Below are 20,157 nucleotides of genomic sequence, written 5' to 3' on the forward strand. Positions count from 1 at the left end.
AACGCGTTACTTAGGAGCCTTGACGCCATAAGCTTTAGTCGTTACCTTTCCTCGCAAGAGTGATGCTGAAATGCAGCGAGACTTCATTTCCCTTTAAAATTTCAAAAGCATTTAGCCTTTGGGATGATTTCTCTTGTTACTTACTAGCAGACCGAATGCTCCGCCTTTCTCACTACGTCCGATTCGACAGCTTGCGATGTGAAAGCTGAATAAAATAGCAATGCTGGGTGTAGGAATGCAGATGTGCAAGCACTTAGCGCTCAGACAAGATTCAACGTAGTCGTATTCTCTGTAATGCAGAAGGAAGTGAAATAGCGAGAACTCAATTTCCCGCTGCACAGCAATCGTAAGCTGAGCTGTTCTGAGAGCCAATTAACGAAGTGGGCACTTAACTGTTCTAGCGTGTACTTTTTTAATTTGTAGTCGACGAGCTAAAACGCAATTTCGTCGCTTTTATCCCCTTGCCCTCTTTATAGATTTGGTCCACTGTTTCGAGGAAGGAAGCGAACGCCTACAGCGCCCTCGGTGCTAGTGCCCAAAATTTTTAAACAAACGGTATTCGAGAAAGAAAGCAAACCTAAGGGCTCTATTTTTTGTATTCGTTCTTATTCAAAGACACAATACTGCATTTAGCAGGGAAAATGCGTCCTTGAAAGATCAAACAAAAAATAGCACGCCTGAACGGAATAAAAGAAGCATGGAGTGCTTGCGCTTGCAGGCAGCCTTTTGTCGATGTGACAGCCAAAGGGGAGGCTAGCGAATACTGATAATAGATTTTAATACGCAGGCTGCGTAGCCTCCTACAAAACAGCATTTGAGGCCGTCGTTTTTGCTGCTGCTATGCGTTAGCTCTATTTGAGAGATGACTTTCTAAGTATATTTACGAACAATCGGCTACAGTACTGAGCTCATTGTTTGGACTATTTCATTGTTTTTCTCATCCGGTACAAGAACTGGTAGCCGCTTTGAAAACCGCTGAGCGAAAGTGAGTTACCTTTGCTAACTGGCCTGAACACAAAGATAGCTTTTTTCTCAGTTTTTTTGCAGCCATTGAAAAGACAAAAAAAAAAAAAGCGCATTTATCGGGCACTTGCGTTACCCATTTTTGCAGACCATGTGTTATCCAGAGCACCGCGGCTTTATATGAATATCTAACCTTCAAAGCGTGATTAGCATGTAAGGAAAGCTAGTATTGAAACAAAAGTCAACTCAAATGGTAAGTGACGGAAAAAAGGCGAGAAAGCGTTTCTTTTAGCTGTCGAATGACAAAATAACCCAGACTAAAAAGAACGAAAAAAAGCTAAGAGAAAGAAAAAAAGACAAGCAGAGTGAGGAGCAGAGAGGAAGTATATTATGGTTTCTTTTTCAGTGCAGATTTTCCCTTCTGTCATGTGCTCACGAAGGCGCTAAAGTGAAATGAAGAAAAAAATAGATGACAGCAGATAAAAGAGAAATGTTATGAGCTCGCCACGCTACAGATGACCGGGCGACATATGAAACCTAAGCATAACAGCATTAGCAGGTCAACGAAAGAAGCGAAACAGAAAAACGAAGAGCTTTACCGCGTCGCCAGTTGAAACAGAATCACTGAAAGTAAAAGAGAACTGAGGTGGATGCAAAATGGCAATGGTTTTGGCTAAATAGTGCTAGGTACAAGGGTGTGCACTCAGCACCGAGTGCGGTGGAACATTTGCGGCTTCAGGCCGGCGCTTGGGGACGTGAAGCAGGTACACGATGACAATAGTAGTGAAGAGCAGTGCCGAGCCGAAGACGCACTGCGGCAACTGAGGGTCTGGCTGGTTCTGGAACTGGGACTCCAGGTTGCTGTCTACGAAGCGCAGCAGCACCGGATTGAGCCCGTCGGGAGAGCAACGCCTGCAGTTTGGGAGCGAATTGCAGCCGCCCTTCGGCATATCAATATTTATTTATGTATATATATATATATATATATATATTAGGGCTAACGTTTCAGCTTTTACCTCTCAGAGCCCTCTTAAGTTCTTTTTACGTTTGTAACGGCGGAAAAATCACGCACCCAGTATCAGTGAAAACACTCCTGTCTTCTTGAAATTATTACGAACACTCTGTGACTCGGGTATGAACGCTCGGGTATGAAGGCTACGGGCATGATTTGTTCTTTAGAAATATTCTAGAAGTACCTTGGCACATCAAACCGGTGCCCCCACAACTGATAGATTACGGTAGGAATGCAGGAAGGCATTTATTACGTGGGTATTTGCTGAGCGTGAATAAAACGTGTAAATGATGAAAAGAGAAGGCATTGGCCTCTATACTGGTGAATACGCCGTGAGTAGATTGTAGGTAACAGACATACGACACAGCATGCACTACATTACCCTAATATTGCAAGTGGTGATCGGTATAGAATGAGACTTGCGGAGAGTCATCAAAGTGACTGGCTCACAAAAATTTTGTCTTTTGACACTTTTTGGGCTCACCACAACTGTGTAGATGGCACGTTTAACATGCCTCTTGTGGTCCGAAATTAACTGACGAGTATGCAATCAAGAAAATATCATTTCAGGAAAAAATGCTCTAAGATGCCCAAGTTGAACAATAATGGTTTAAGTATGATCTCTCGAACCTGCACCACTACATACATAGACGTTGACTTACGCTTAAATTTTAGCTTCAGCTGTGAGCCTGTCAATATACCGGTGGGCGGCAGAGCGAGAGACGGCTGCATTCTCTGCCTGTAAGCTCTCGCTCGGTGGTTCTTCAAGATGAGCCTCGCACAAATACCGCAACGACTCCTCCATTGCTTGGCGCCAGGCTGCTTCGGATGGTTGCGTCAACCAACAAATAGCCGTGGTGGGGCAACCTAGAAACAGCGCTCTGACGCCAGAAAAGAAGCAAGCAAGCAAACTAGCATCCAGTTAGATATGACAGGTCAAATGCATGACATTGCTCGATAGCTCTCTTTTTATTTCAGGCTTGTTTAAAGTAACTTAAGCACCTATGGTTCGGTTCGTCTTCAGACCCGTGACATATGGCAAGAAACGCTACAAGAAGCATAACCCTGGTGTCTTCCCGTAAGCCTCCCGATGCGTAAGTAATTATTTGGAAGATTAGGGGCAATTCTGCATGCGACAGCTTTGCGCTCGCAAAGTAACATATGTGACGAGAAAATACATACAGAAACTACAGACGAGAAATACAGAAACTCTTACCCCACATAGAGCACTCTTTTGTGCGCCCTAAAGAAGCAGAAGCTTGACTTCACTAGGCAGTTCCCTCTGAAGTCAAATAAAAAAGTAATGCGAACGGTGATGACGCTGTCAGCTTCCTTGAAATGGCGAACTCTGGCATAGCTTCCGCTTTTGATATTGCGGCCGCCTTTAGGCGACGTTTTGTACACACTTGCCGCCTCTTTCTGAGGTGTTGTCTTCTGGACATTCAATATTCTGAGCGTTGCGTTATCAAGCGGATGTCAATACCCAGGTGCATATATAGATGAGTCTATTACATGTAAGAGGAGAGGAGGGTAGGCCGTAAACTTGACTATCTAGCCTGCTGCTCTGCCCTGAGAAAGGGGAAGAGTAGAAAGAGGGTCATGATGAGTGATGAGGGTGTGAGAAGAGCTATGAAATTTTGTATACGTATCATATATATCACAATTGCTAGTCGAGCCCCGGGTCGTCCGAGAAGCCGGCAAAAGCCCGCATTGCTCATAGAGCTTTTCGGTTTTCCGGCAAAGTGCCTAGTAATATACTCTCAGAGAGAGTTGCATGCTGACAAAATGCATATATGAAGAGGATTGCGTTAGCCCTCCGCTCGCCTGTACTGGACACACCACTTGCACATATTCTACAGTGTCAGCAGTTTGACAAATGTAGTGTTTCGGGGGAGTCCGCTTATCCAATAAATATAAGGGCTTGCGCTTGAAAGCTTCTTCTAAACGCAGTCTATGCAGCAAATATGCATCATCGCGCGAAATTCCCCACGGAACAAGAAATGTCTTTGCATGATCTAACCTTTTCAAACGGATGTGTAGGGCGCCTGGTTAGACTTAGTCGCCGTCGCACTTCTTGTACAACTCGAAAGAAAAGTGGTATTTGGTCCAGAAAAGGAAATAAATAATGGCTAAGCCGCTGCTGAAGGAGCTCTCTACTTCGGCATCGGCCTGCTGATTTCCATCCATAGCTTGAATTGTGCAGTGATCCATTTAAGCATTATTCTATGTCCTTGGTCACGAGCAGATGAAAAAAGCTCAGTGATGTTTAGTGCTAAAGACTAGTAGGCGGTGTGGCATAAAAAACGTCCCTACTCTTTGAGCTGGTTCCCAACAGATATGTCGAATCGGTTCCCGAATGACCGCAATAACAGCTGGCTAAATGTAGACTTATGCCCTAAAACGGACCGGCAAGTTGTCTTTGAACGGGTATCACCACAGCTCCAGTTGATGCTTGTAGTGACACAGATTGGTCAGTGTATACGTGAATATAGTTCTCATGCTCTGACCTCATGTACGCCTGAGTAATTTGCTCTCTAGTCCACTATTTGGAACAATGGATTTCTTCAGCATATTGAAAGAATACATGTACCGAAGCCTGAGGCATCACCCGTGGTGGTTGTGCGGGATAACATGGGAGGCTAACTGCGACTGATGGCAGAAGAGTGCACTCAAAAACTGCTGTCCGAACGCTTATTCAAAATTTTCATCAGTGTGTGACAACGGTGTCCTCTATGTAGGCGTAAGTACACAAGAATCGGTTGATGTGACAAGGGCAGTCCCTAACTCTACAGGCAACTTGATGTCAATGGCACAGCTTTTGCGATCTCGCAAGCAGATATGGGAGGGTCGAACTAAAGCCCAGATAAAGATTTCATCAGAATACGCACGAATGGGCATATTAGCTGGTACTTTTGCAACTAATGTCGCAATTAGTGTTAAATAAAGTTGGAATCCCGCCTTGGAATCCCGCGGCAGACCTGATGGCGAGGTGTCTCTCCATCAGGCTTGGTCACGGAAACTGAGCGGCCGCTGAGGCAGCTATCAATGCCCACAGGAAGTGTTACGTCATGAAGTACGTTTTCTCCAACGTTACTAGAGTTTGTTCTAGCAACGTTGGTTTTCGCAACTCCCATTGATGTCTATAAAGACAAAAGCTACCAGTCGGCGGCGAGCCTTTAATGTTTTCACTGCAGCAACGAGATCGATGACGCTCCCGAGGGGAAAGAGTCCCCGATTAAATCCAGTCTTGGTTCGTATAGAGAGCATTTCTATCTAGAAACTTCTATTCTCGCAAGTACCAAGTACCAAAAGTTTCCAATACAGCTTGCTGGGGCAACTGACCAATATGAAGTAAGTTCGTAAGGAGGCTTTCCAAGTTTCAAAAGAGCGACCAGGTGGCTGATCTTCTTTTGTCCTGGAACAATACTGGAAACCTATCGCGTTCCTACCATCTATGCCCAGGTGATATAGAGTGGATTAAGAAGTCCCGTTGGAACCATGTGCAGATGGACTACAGGGGCCAAAAACACTGTGTAATTCAGACATTGAAAAGAGCAAACCACAGTGGTCATTAAGAGAAGCAAAGTGGCGCAAAATACCTCCGAACTTGGTGCGCGTTCCATAGTTGTGCCCGAAACCATTTTGAAAAACTCTTCTGCTACACATGCTTCAGTACAGAATTGGCAAAGGGCCAGGGGACGGAAAGGGTGCCTTTCTTGCGTAGATGAAGGTAAGCTGCTGACAACATGTGAAATATGTGTTAGTGGCTTGTTAGAATCCAGCGATAAATACAAGTGTCCAGCTTTGTCTCCTTAACCTCTCGAGGTGGCATGCTATTTGACGTTCAGCTCGGTGACAAATGGCAAGATCGTACGCAAATTTTGTTCATTTATTTTTTCCTTTCGGCACGCCAATAGCCTATTCAATTCCACGTCAATAGTAGACACTGGCACAGGCGCACATATAAGCCGTGTGCTCTCACCGAGAGAGCATGTATAATAAGCTCATGTATTTTGTCACGGTGACGTGAATTCAACAAAGAACGTCTCCACAGATTTTGTAAAGCCGGGCCAATCTGTTCATGGCACATGAGACGAAGTGGCAGATTCGAACCACCGTATGTTAGTATGTGATCCCGCTCATCTGTTTCCTTATCGATGCACCAGTATAAAGAGTTGCAAACTCTTTGAAACAAACAACACACACAATCAGCTGTTCTACGATGTTGCGCGTAAAAATGCTGGTAAGCCGTCGTTTATATTATGCGTCCTGGGTGCGCATAAGATAGGCCAGGCATCTTTCAATTTAATTATTGCATTACCCTACCGAGGGGTTGAATGTTAAAATCGCCGTGCAACACAGGACTTATGGAGGTAGATATTAATGATCACAGCCATCTGTGGATGAAATGTAGACGCAACCGCAGAAAAGACAGGTCTTTATAGCATCTATGTCAAGAAAATATGATCCGTATTGTGTGGCTGTAAAACATGAAGGAAGTGCGAAATGTCGCGGAATATACGCAATAACACTTGGCTTGTTTCGTCTGCTTCTCTGAACCACAGTACGAGATACCCAGGAAGGTGGAATGCAGACAGCATGCTGAGCTCATAGATCACACTCGCAGGGAAGCGGTGCTTATAGACATTCTATTGGAAGCCATTCAGACAACCACGATGTCCCATTCAAAATTCCACTCTGCGACGCATGTGCATCGCCAAAGAGCACGTGTCAGTTTCTAGCGCCATGGTGAACTTACCGTATTGCCGCCAAGAGCAGCAGCATGCGACGGCCATTGTTAAAGGGCCACTGTCCAGCGAAGGCCCTTTGAAGAAAAGGAGCCCAGTGTTTCGATCAGGTACCGGAGATAGTCTGTGCAAAATTCTACAGCGACACGCGCGCCGCAAAGAATCGAAAATACAATTCAAAGCTCCCTCATGCTCTCCTTTGAGAAGCCAGCTTCACCATTTCCTGCGCTTGCCCGACGGGCCCCGATAATGACGTACGTACCGGGAACGACGTCCATTGGTCCATCTCGCTGACTGACGGGAGAAGGATGGGTGTCTACCGCTCGCAGCGCGCTTTTCCCTCGCAACGGCCAGACTGAATCCAGTGGCGCGCGCTCCCTCGACCGCTTTTTTTTTTTTCGCGCTCGCGGAGAGCCACGCCCCACCTCCCGCCAAACGCGGAGGAGGAAGGGGAATTTGTATTGCGGAGGCTAGACGACCTCGGGAAGGAGAGTGAAAAACCCTTGCGAGGGAACGGAAGGAGAGAGGCAGGATAGAATCGTGTGATTGCGGTGGCTGTAACTGCGTTATTAGTTACTCTTTTCAAAAACATTTTGCGGCCTTGTGTTCCAGGGGCGAAGTCTCACAGTCACCGGGGAAGAAAATATTTTCGACCGGAGGGTAGATAGTGGGCCTTTAAAGCAGGCCACTCAACTTCAGATGAAAAGAATGGATCCTGCTGCGTCATGCCGACCATGACGCGAGATGCGAATAGTGGCACGCAATGTTTGATATCAAGATATGAACGTCTATGTAATGGCTCGCAATAAAGCTTGTAGAGTATTTTTCTGTTCCCGCAGCAGCGGTTCCTATCCATCTTCCTTATCAGTCAGACGGTCTTTGATACAGAGAACAATACGAAAGCATCTGACTGAGCCTTCCGGGTAAACTATGACGCTGCTGGCGGCATTGTATTATTGGTTTTCGGCTCAAACAGCTGTGACAACTGAGCTGACAGGATCTGTGGCGTTTGCTCATATGACCTCAAATGTCGGCGTCGAGCACAACACTTACAGCGACGAATAGACGCAACCGCTCTATTTCAGCGACGTTGAGGTTACTAATTGGGCAGGCCGAAGTCTGCAGGACTGCGATCGCAGGGTGCAGGGGGTGTGCGCCAGGCATCCCGCAGGATGACGAAATAGCGTTTATTTCACAGCGGTGAAAAATGCAGAAAACTGGAATAACCGCTAACAAGAGAACTTTTGTACCCTCACTTCTTCCGCCAGCAATATTCAAGTGCTCGTCTAAGAAGCATGGCTGCTGAACGTACACTTTCATTCCGCTTTTTGTGGTACGTTTCGCCACTCGGCGAGTTCTGGTGGCCGTGGGCTTAACTAACGCGACTTGACTAATACATTAAGAACTGACAGTGCAGACATGCAGACACAAAAGATACCCGTAAGAGTGCCTGCATTGGCGCTCCCTGGCAAATATTCCTTCTTCGCGCGACAGACATGAGTCCACACAGTTTCACTGCTCCCACAGCCTGTAGAGGTGTTACTCAATTGCTCTAACAAAGATAAAGACGCCATTCGTATCCATGACAGCTTCAGTACGAATGCCGCGTCGGTTCAAAAGGGGAGTACTCCATGATCCCTTTTTCTGCACCCAATTACGCGAGGTAGGTTTTCAAGTATGCATTTTCCATGCGATACCATTTGCAAACACTGAAACATGGTCTGCAGTGCCACACGTTCGCTTTCCGTGCGTCGTCGACGATGGCAAAAGTATAGCCGGATAATCAATTGGGTCGCTTTTCTGAGAAAGATCGAAGTTTCGTAAGTTATTTCATTCCAGCAGTGTACATTGGGTGGTTCCCGTAATTGGATAAGAGAACAAAAGAGCTTCATTTGGAACGCGCTCAGAGGCGGCTAAGAGAAAGAGATAAAAAATATATTTCTTCATGTTTAGTTCTACGTGCTATACTGTTTGGTTCCTTAGAAAGTCGGTAGGCGCCGACGTGTCCGTGGCGCTCACGCTTTCATGTGTTTTCCACATATTTCCAGTTGCATTTCATAATGAATTTGTAACGTCAGTGGTTGTGGTGGTGGTTTGTGGGGTTTAACGTCCCAAAGAAACTCAGGCTATGAGAGACGTCGTAGTGGAGGACTCAGGAAATTTCGACCGCCTGGGGTTCTTTAATGTGCACTGACTTGCACAGCACAGGGGTGCCTTGCTTTTCGCCTCCATCGAAAAGCAGCCGCCGAGGCCGGGATTCGATCCCGCACCCTTGTGAACAGTAGTCGAGCGCCGTAACCACTGCGCCATCCCGGCGGGGTAACGTCAATGAGTGTCTATTTAGTGTTGTAAGTTTTTTTTTTTTCTTGTAGAACCTAATTCTGTGATGTCGAAAAGTTTGTAACTGTAGTTCCAGTTTCAGCGCGAGGTGAGCTTGGGTATTAGTAAGATTATGGTGCCCCTGATTCTGGATAATGAGCTTGGCTGAATGCCCCTGCCATCCTCTTTTACTTGCAACTGTTACGCTGCTCCATTGTGCACAATCATTGCAGTGAATTAATTGCAGATCGAATCAAACATTGCATTCACTTTGATTTTTGCGTTTCAAAACGACAGTTAGAAGTAGTGCACAAAGCACCAAGAAGCGAGGGTATCAATGTACGAGTCCTAATACTTTTATCTCCCTCGATGTGTATCATAATAACACGACGTTACCATTAGGCATCCGACCACCACAGTTATTATATTCAAATACAAGTTGCAGTTAAAAGCAATACTCATACGAAATCTATCCGAAGACTATCTTTCTCAATAGGGCGTATTTTGCTATAGGAAATCTATCTGAAAAATGTGTCTTGATAATTACACATGCCTTTGTTTTATTTTTATAGGATGACGCGTAGTTCGAAGCAGAAAAAAAAACATTTTTATTTCAAAGAGGCGTTCTTTATATTGAATGCCCCATGCAAGGATAACAGCCTGGGTCTTTAGGGCGTAAGCGTTTTATAAGAAGACAGATTGTTGAACTTCCTCCTTATAGGAGACGGATATTTTTGTGCGCCGACACGCCATTCAAAAACCTTCTCCACCTTCCCTCCGTCTTCTGTTTCATTTATCTCCCCCAGACCTATGTGCGTGGCGACCAACTGCACTCAGTTCAGTTTGTCAGTTCAGTTTCAGTTTATTTTCCGTTGGTAACCTTCTCCTTGGTTTTCCCTCTTCTAGTGTCCATTGCCCGTCTTCCAGCTCCTATCATGTTCTCTTTAGGAGCCTTTTAGATCGTTTAATATAAAGTGAAGCCTACAGCGGAGCACCAACAAAGAAGACACCAAGTTGCTCTTACTTGAGAAGTCTCCTCGAGAAAAGTGAACACAATGTGGGAATACTGCGGAGGTTTCCGTAGTGTGTGAACAAAGAGAGTAATCCGCTTAGCGGCCTAGGTTTTTTCTAAAGCGCACTCTCCCGCGAGAAGCAGCCGAGGGAAATCGTGCAAGCCAAGCAAGAAATTTCCAGGCAAGACTGACGCCTGTCAAGCTTAGCCGAACGAACAGTTGCGACCGGAAGGGAAGAGCTCGGCTTGCACTGGACGCCCAAGCTCCGCAGACACGTATGCATGGGACACAGATGATTGAAAAAAGGACCAATATGAAAGGACGCCGGCCAGTGACGAAGGCGTGGAAAGGCTAGGGACGCTGTGCCCCTGTCCGAGAGACCGGAGGCAGAGTTTTTCGGCAAAACCGCTCAGGCGTCGTATTTCCCGTGAGAGGCGGAAATGAGGAACCTTGATTCCGGCAGGCAGATTCCCTCCCCTCTTTCCTTGCTGACGCGGATGAACCGTCTCTACACTATTTCATCCGCGCTCGTCTCCAGGTCCCCGCGGAGAACGCGCGCAGATAAGGCGGCCCGTGCCGTCGCACCGCCTAACGTTTACGTGCTTTGAGCCGCGACGGAAATGAGGACACAAGCAGCGGCCGACGGCTTTTTGGGGCTTGGAGAAGGATACCTGTAAAAGAAGAGACATCTGGGCGAGTTGGTACCTGGCAGAAGAGGAGAGCACAGGCGCTGCTGCCCTACCCCCGCATTGTATGGGGCAGCAGCCTTTGACTACTTCTATAGCGAGTGGACTGGTATTCATTTCGGAGAGTGAACAAGTATCGAGCGGATGAGGGACTCACTCCCAAGTCCTTTATGTCCAGGAGGACATGTTCAGTAGGCGGTTTCAAATACAGAAAGCATAAGCCTCACAAAAACAGCCTCCGAAACAACTGTCGCTCAGTCGCGGCGGGTCGGCTGCTTGCGACCTACGACAGTGCACGTAGGTTATGTAATCTGGATTCTGGGGCACACGTAGGTTATGTATTCTTTTCACACCAAGGAGATGAGGCAGAGCAGTTAGTACAGCACTAGCGGCAAAAGATTTTTGTGTTTTTTCTTTCCTTATAAAACATTTTTGTAGATCTGCCTGCGCAAATCGGGTTCCTTTTAGCCTACACCAATATTTCTTTAGTAGCAAAGTTAATTGCTTTGTTGTCATCCAGGTTTCGCGCGTCCTCTTCATTTAGCGCTGTCAGCTCCTCTCAGCAAGGAAAGGAAAGACATCAATTTCAACAGAAGACATTAAGGCTATGTAAAGCACTGTGCTGAGCTTGATATTTCAACTTTACCGACATTTTATTAATGATTGCACAGAAAATAAGCTGGCTAAGCGACGTTAACACGCTCTAGAACAATAAAAAAAGCAGAAAAGCTTGTACATCCAAGCAAATCTGTTGAATAGTTTTCTAATACACAAACGCATTCGGAACGTTGAAACAAACGAATTTTCTCAAGCAAACGGTGGAAATAGCATAGAAGTGCCCCTTTATGCCGTGATAGGTATGCAGAGATGGCAGCCAGTGAATGGTGGCTCACATCTTTTCGAAGTGGCCATTCTTCGAAAACGGTGCCCATATCATATTGAAGGGTCACGAATCATTTGCTGTGCTAAAAAAAAAGAAATCAGATGACCTATAGCTACAATTTTGGATCTTCACGTCTTAGAAACATTATTTTTAATCGTGTGGCCTAAAAGAAGCGCCAACGTTTCTTTCTTTTTTGTGTTTCGAGCAGGGGCTCAGGTAACATGCGTACTCAACGTTCAAATTCAGTTTAGAGCAGTTTGGTTCAGCTCCGCTTCTGACGTCCCAATTATTTATTCCGAGTGAGAAATAAAAGCCAGTCCGCACTTTCGGTAGTGAATCAGGCACGTGTGCATAAAGGCCGCCTATAATACGTTGTCGAAATTTTTGTGATATTAGACACAGACGTAACGTAAACAAAATGAGAAATGGTTGCACGCTTACCTGGCTCATCCTGCACTTACATTTGTGGGCGATTCCTCTGCCCGAGGGATGCGCACGACAAACACACAGTGGGCCGTATGATAAACATCTTTAATCTCACAGGGATCGGGGATCGTCGAAGTCGGTGTCGTCGTCCGGGTGGCTGCGGGTCGTTGAGAGCGCCGGAACGAAGAGCCAGGGACCAAGGAGCCAGAGACCAAGAGAGCGACGGCGGCGCGAGGCTTCCTTTATAGCCCCCTCGCGCGGGACCGGTTACCCCCAAACGAGCGGGGAGAGGGAAACAGGCACCGCGCAGGGGGCATTGGGATAGTGGCGCGGCCTTTGAATGCACGGCGCGCCACGAGCCCTACATCTTCCCTCCCCACAGCGTCCGACCCCGGCTCCGCCAACAGCCGGTCCATGTCTATGTTCGAGCCCTGGTCGGCGTAAATTATGAAGGCTTGTCGCCTGGCTCTGGCGGGATGCCATCTCAGCTGGTCCGTGGGACGGGAGAGGCAGCAGGCATGGCGGGACTGTTCCGGCTGGTCCCTCTCCGGCAGCGGCCACATCCACGGCGTCACCGCGCAGCTGGGCTCGGCCTCGGATTACATCTGAAAGCGCGCGCATTACCCGTTTCGATCTCGTGCTGAAGCAAGTCGGTCCTGCCTGGTTTCTCTGTGAAACAATCCGAAAACGGGAGTAAAGTTTCTACGAGCCTTCGGCGCTGACTACCGGTTCCTGAGAAGGACGCGATAATTGCTTCTAATGGGCTACCATTCAGTGTCGCGGGGAGCCCTCTGCCACAAAAGCGTGAACGCTCGCTCGCTCAGCGACGCATTCCTGTTTGGGTGTGCTAACAAAGGGAATGAGGGGGGTGAAGGGGCTGTAGCGATAGCCGTTCTCCCCCATGTCAAGCACAATGCCTTCGCTCGAAAGAAAATCTCTTCCCAGAATAACTGGTATGGCTAAGCCGGGCAGATAGACGAAGCGATGCCTCCGCTTCCTGCCATCAAAACGCAGGACCAGACGCACCGCTCCTTCTGCTTTTGTCGTCCCTGCTGCTAAGCTCAAAGGGGTTTCTGCTGGCCTTACACGGATGTTACATCTACGGCAGGCCTCGAAAACATCATCACCGACCAATGACAGAGTTGAGCCCGTGTCAACGAGTGCCGAGTAGCTTTGACCAACTAACCGCACTAGCATAAAAGGGCTCGAGAGCGACTACATTCCTTGCGCTCTACAGGCGAGGGGGACAAAAGCCTCTGCGCCCCCGGGGCGGTCGCCCGGTGACGCAGCCTGGGAGTACATTTCCCATTTTCCGCCGTGGCTACCACGAAATTCTCCCGCCGACGGCGACAGGCTGGTGTTACCAATTATGGCCGCCGGCGGTCCGCGTTTCCCTGCGTACGCCTTGCTTGACACTCTCGTGCCACGTGGCCCGGCTGGTTGCAATTCCAGCAAAGCCGATCGTTCACCTGCCGCGCGGTCGGGGGATGCCGCGTTCCACGAAGCGGTTGGAGACGTATTTCCCCTCTCTCCGCGCCTATGCGGACGTCGCTGGCGAGCCCAGCTCGACGCCGCTGCTCGAACGCGTACGGGTCAAGAGCGCGAGGAATATCGGAGCCTTCCGCTGGCCTTTCCTGCCCAACCGTCATTACGTCTGCGCCCCTGGCGCGCGGCGCGGAGTCTTGGCCTCCGGCTCAGGCGCATCGCGGCTCTAGCGATTCGGTTGGCCTGGGGGGTGGCTGGTAGCGCAATTGAGCGAGTAAATCCGCCTGTACTACCTTCGCTTCCTCTGCTAGGGCCTCGAGGTTTGCAAAACCACGTCCCCGCAAATACGGCTTGAAGCGCGGATGGTATTGCCTCATCACGCGCGCGACCTGTTCAAGATCGGTTGCCGTGGGATCTGCCCTCTTGTAGAGCTCCTGCATTGCGCGTACATGCTCGAGGAGGCTCTCCTCTGGGTGCTGTGTGCGCAACGCCAGCTCCTCAAGCATCCGGCGTTCGTAATCGGGCGGCAAGAACTCGGCGCGGAAGCGATCTGTGAAGTCTGCCATCGACTGGAAGGCCGGCTGGCAGCGTCTCCACCGCGCCGCGCTCTCAACAAGTGCCACGGGGATTACCTGCGCTAGCACCACGTCGTCTGGGGAACCCAGTGCCGTCTGATAATCCTCGAGTTCTTGCAGGAACTCGTGGACTGACTTTACGTCCGTGTAACCGGAAAAGGAGGGAACCTCTACATTTATCCGCGGACGCGAGACTGCCGCCGCAGCTGTGGCTTGGTTGGCACTAGCCACCGAACCGAGCTGAAGGGTGAACACCGACAACACCTCGTTCATCTGCCTCATCAGGGCGGCCGCATCGGTAACCTGCGCAGACTCTACCGCGTCCTTTACCTCACTTCCGGACGCACTGGCGTCCGAAGCGGCGGCCCTATCTGGCACGTCTTTTCTCGGAGGCATTGCACTCAACAACTAAGGCCGCTCGGGAGCCTAAACGCGCACGACTACCACCTAGCCCGCATCAAGAGGCTAGTCACAAAGGCTAAACACTTCATAAAACTAACATATGCACAAAAAAATGAAAACACAAACCGCCCGACACTAACAAACACACGCATAACCCAAAACAAAATAAAACACTGTACAAACACTACTATACTACACTCCGTGTCATCTGCCGACACGATAGCCCTAAACTCAAAATGGCGTCGCGCCTAACATACAAAGGACCAGCCCGTCGTGTTGCCGTGCGCTGCCACGTTGGCAGAAAAATCGTCCACATGGGTGCTAATTCAGCCCCACGTTGGGCGTCAGTTGTGGGCGATTCCTCTGCCCGAGGGATGCGCACGACAAACACACAGTGGGCCGTATGATAAACATCTTTAATCTCACAGGGATCGGGGATCGTCGAAGTCGGTGTCGTCGTCCGGGTGGCTGCGGGTCGTTGAGAGCGCCGGAACGAAGAGCCAGGGACCAAGGAGCCAGAGACCAAGAGAGCGACGGCGGCGCGAGGCTTCCTTTATAGCCCCCTCGCGCGGAACCGGTTATCCCCGAACGAGCGGGGAGAGGGAAACAGGCACCGCGCAGGGGGCATTGGGATAGTGGCGCGGCCTTTGAATGCGCAGCGCGCCACGAGCCCTACACATTTCAGACCATAGGCACATCTCAGCGCACCGTAATGTCAAATGACGATTCCGGCCTTGTGTCCTGTGACCGGCACCTCAGCTGGAAGTAAAAACACAAAACTAGGGCATTATACGCACAATGCGTTTGTACTGAAAACATCGTCCTATTCAAACGTCTCAAGGCCATCAGGTTTGCCGAATGGGGGAGAGCAATCTTGCTCTGTGACGCCACTCGAATTTCAAAGGAACGTGCCGCCCCCTTCTAATGGTTTCTGGTGCTGACGATGCTATATAAGCTGAATTGTATTGCATGCACCGGAAACAAACTTGCTGGCTTGGGCGGATGGTCATCAACAAACGACGGCACATGCGGCAAAAGTGAATAATGCTGTACTTCATCAGGGATAACTAAATACTTAGAGCTCAGCTTTATAGGCGCCCGTTCCTATAGCGTGAGCAGCGTCGGAGTAACGAATGGACGCCTATGTAGCGTGGCCCAGTGGGTCATCCAATCAGAATTGGCACTATAGCCAACCTAGGGTGCATGGTTCTGCTCAGTCTCCCGCGACCCGCCGTGGTCACCTTGAGCAAACACGTCTTGGGCAGGCTGGTGAATTACAGCATTGAAACCCTGAGGGTTCCTATAGCGAGTGCCAAAGGGTAACTTGAGGAATGCGATTCTGCTAGGTCTCCTACAACTTGCCATAGTCTTACGGAACACAGAAGTTACGGACAGGCTGGTGACTTGCTGCATTAGAATCCTGAGGGGTCTAATTGAAAATGCCGAATGCCGACCTGGAGCATGAAATTCAGCTGGGCCTTCCACAACCCGCCATGGTCAGATAGATGTCTAGGACTGGCTGGTGAGAGGTAGCATTGGAATTCTGAGGAATCTTATTGCGAGTGCCAAACGGTAACTTTGAGCATGAGATTATGCTGGGTCTCCCACAACCCGCCATGGATCTACGGAACACAGACGTCACGGACAGGCTATTGAATTTGAGCATTAGAATCCTGATTGATGTAATTGAAAATGGCGAATGCCAACCTGGCGAATGAAATTCAGCTGGGCCCTCCACAACCCGCCATCGTCAGACGTCTCGGATGTGTTGGTGAAAGGCACCAATGGAATTCTGAGGAATCTTATTGCGATTCCCGAAGGCTAAATTGGAGCATGAGATTCTGCTGTATCTCCAACAATACGCCATGGTCCTATGAAACACAGAAGTCACGGACAGGCTGGTGAATTCGAGCATTAAAATCCTGATTGATGTAATTGAAAATGGCGAATGCCAACTTGGAGCATGAAATTCAGCTGGGTCTCCCACAGCCCGCCATGATCCTACGGAACACAACTCACGGACACGCTGATGAATAGTAGCATTGGAATCCTGAGGGATGTGATTGAAAATGGCAAATGCCAACCTGGAGCATGAAATTCAGCTGGGCCTTCCACATCCCGCCATGACAGATGTCGCGGACAGGCTGGTGAGTGCAGCAATTGAATTCTGAAGAATCTTGTGGTGAGTGCCAACGGCGAACTTGGAGCGTGAAATTCTGCTGAGCCTCCCACAACCCGCCATGGTCCTACGTAACACAGAAGTCTCGGACAGGCTGGTGAATAGTAGCATTTGAATCCTGAGGGATGTGATTGAAGATGGCAAATGCCAACCTGGAGCATGAAATTATGAAATTCAGCTGGGCCTTCCACAACCCGCCATGATCAGATGTCTCGGACAGGCTGGTGAATGGCAGCAATAGATTTCTGAGGAATCTTATTGCGAGTGCCAAAGGCTAACTTGGTCCATAAAATTCTGCTGGGCCTCCCACAATCCGCCATGGTCCAACGGAACACAGAAGTCTCGAACAGGCTGGTGAATAGTAACATTGTAATCCTGAGGGATGTGGTTGAAATGGCGAATGCCAACCTGGAGAATGAAATTCAGCTTTCCCTTCCACAACCTCCATGGTCCGACGTCCCGGACAGGCTGGTTAATGGCAGCATTGGAATTCTAAGGGATCCTATTTATAGTCGCAAAGGGCAAATGGGGCATGTGATTCCACTTGGCCTTCTACAACCCATCATGGTCAGACGTCTCGGACAGGCTGTCGAATGGCAGCATTGAAATCCCGAGGGATCCTATTAAAAATAGAAAGGGTCAACCTGGGGCATAAGATTCTGCTGGGCCTTCCACAACCCGCCATGATCAGATGTCTCGGACAGGCTGGTGAATGGCATCAATGGAATCCTAAGGGATCCTATTAAAAATGGCAAATGTCAACCTGGAGCCTGAAATTCAGCTGGGCATTCCACAACCGGGATCATCAGATGTCTAGGACAGGCTAATGAATGGCAGCAGAGGAATCATGAGGAATCCTATTGCGAGTGCCAAAGGCTAACTTGGAGCATGACATTCTGCTGAGGCTCCCACAACCCGCCATAGTCAAGCGCCTTAAGACAGGCTGGTGAATGGAAGCATTGGAATCCTGAGGGATGGCACTGAAAGTGGCGAATGCCAACTTTGAGCATGAAACTCAACTGGACCTTTCGCAACCTGCCATGATCAGATGTGTAGGACAGGCAGCATCGAAATTCAGAGAGACGCTACTGAAAGTGGCAAAGGGTCAAATGGGGTATGTGACTCCGCTAGGCCTTCTACAAACCGTCATGGTCATAAGTCTCGGACAGGCTGGTGAATTGCAGTATTGGAATCCTCAGGGATCCCATTGAAAGTGGCAAAAGCCAACCTGGGTCATGAATTCGCAGGGCCTTCCCCAACCTGACACGGTCAGGCTGACGAATGGCAGCATTGGAAGCCTGAGAAATCCTATTGAAAATGAAAAAGGCCAAACTAGAGCACGAAATTCCGCGGGGCCTCCCACAACCCTTCATGGTCATCCGGAACAAAGAAGTCTTGGACAGGGTAGTGAGTGGGAGCATTGAAATCTTGAGGGATCCTATTTCAAGTGGCAAAGGCCAACCTGAGGCATGATATTCTGCTCAGCAACAAAACATTGCCATCTGGGACCGTTTGGACAACGGTAGCGTTGGGATCATGACAAACACCTTAACACTATCGTGTCGTGCCCTTAAAAGTGAATCTTAAGTACGCGTTTAAAATTTTGTTTACGTTCAAAAAGATCCCGTACACTAACGCAAAAAAGAGAAAAATTAGGGCAGTGGATTCGACCTTCCGCGTTTCGCTTTTAAAAAAGCAGAGTTGATACATTGCGTCATAGGCGTTTTTTTTATTGCATTTATTTCACAAAAATTATAGGCTTGCAGATTTCTCAATCATTGAGCCGGTTTACATGCAATATATTTAATTAAAGAAAGTTTAAATTGACCATTTTTTTTTCAAATGCATTGATAAATTTCGGCGCACATGACTGAGTTTTCCAAACATATCAATTACCCATAGGACGGAATGCCCAAAATGCTCTCGATTAGGGATGAAATGAAGGTCAAGGCGTTTTCAGACGCTATGTAAGCCTAATAGCATTATCATATCATACGGAACACAGCTATCATTTTCAACAGCTTGCTACTTCTCGACAGTTCTGAACTTCGGTTGCTACATTACGTCAGAGAACAGAAGTAGCGAGTTTAAAGGCGCTGTTATTTTTTATATATTTATAAAATATCAAATGTTATTTTTATATTTATAAAACATCAAATGGCGTGCCTTGCACGCCATTTGATGTTTTTTGGTGCACTCAATGTTTAGATAGTCCCCGCGTGCTGTTAGTGTCCTGATTAATTGAACAAATTCAATTAAAACCCAAGAGTAAATAAATATAGGGTTGGAGTTCGGAGAAAAATGAATAAAGCACTACCAACGCAGAACAGTCAGGGAGGATAGGGATTGGAAGGAACACCATAAACGCGCTTTTAATATTCGATTTCCGTTGTGTTTTGACTATTTTTCACCCTTTGTCTCTGGCTGGAGTGCTACCACACAATGACACCTTCAGGTCTGCTACACAATGCAGCAGATGGGCAAACGGAATTAATCTAAGGAGAAGAATCGTTCCATTGTACTCTGCTACAGATACACTTAACGGCCACTTTAGAATTCGTTTGTCGATGGCTGTTTCGCTTTGTAACGGCACTACTTACAATCGTGAGGCGATTCCATTGTGTCCTTCTGACAGCCCGTATCACAGCCAGAAAAAAGGAGCAGCTTTCAAAAAGAGCCAGTGATTCATTATCCTTATACGCGCATACGCGGCACGAAACGTTCTCACGCAGAATGAGCTATATATGGTTGTGATCGCAGAGAAAACGAAACATTCACTAAAAAAAAAAAAAAAAACACAGAAAAGCTACAGAGAAAAAAAATTAAGGAATGATATAGCGAATGCAATGAAAAGTTTTCGTACTTTTTACGAAATATTTTAAAAACTCGAAGAAAAAGAAAAGATGACCGTGCCTCACGTTTACGTGCATGCGGTATATGACACGAAAAATACGTGTAAGACTTAGCCCTGAAACCAGGAAGTGCTCGAGTTTTCAGGTTGTCCGTGTCTATCTTTTTCCTTTCTTTTTTTTTTTTTTTTGAAGAAAGAGAGGGCGAGAAAGAGAGTAGTGTTCATGCAAGGCCCTTCAGCATAACATACTGGCTGTCACTGCTTAAACGACGTTATTCATCATTACGGCTTGCGCTGGAACCACTGGGCTCCTTTAGATGGCTTTCTCTAATTCCTTTCCATTCGCTTCGATGAAAGGTTTGCTTTTGCGCCTGGCTCCCTCAAGGAGAGGGGAAGGAATGTGGACCAGTTTGTGGAGCTTTATATTAGCGCGAAAGAGTGCACAAGGAGACACAGGTGCAGAAAGCGCACTCGTCGTTTTCATGTCTCGTGTTCCCTCGTCTTCAATAGTGGTGTTTCACCCCAAAGCGTAATACATACACGCTGATTATTGTTTAGTTCGTATAGAGCTCGGTCTATAGAAAAATAAAAGAAAATCGTATCCATCGAATCGAA

General features: G+C 47.9%; 1 pseudogene; it reads right to left on the reverse strand.

The window, feature by feature from the left end:
- Nucleotides 1-20,157, reverse strand: part of LOC146202690 (uncharacterized) — a 303,761-nt pseudogene that overhangs the window by 22,977 nt on the left and 260,627 nt on the right.

The sequence above is a fragment of the Amblyomma maculatum genome, chromosome 1 (assembly GCF_055883805.1).
Source record: "Amblyomma maculatum isolate TAMU_Amacu chromosome 1, ASM5588380v1, whole genome shotgun sequence".
In the NCBI taxonomy this organism is placed as follows: domain Eukaryota; kingdom Metazoa; phylum Arthropoda; class Arachnida; order Ixodida; family Ixodidae; genus Amblyomma; species Amblyomma maculatum.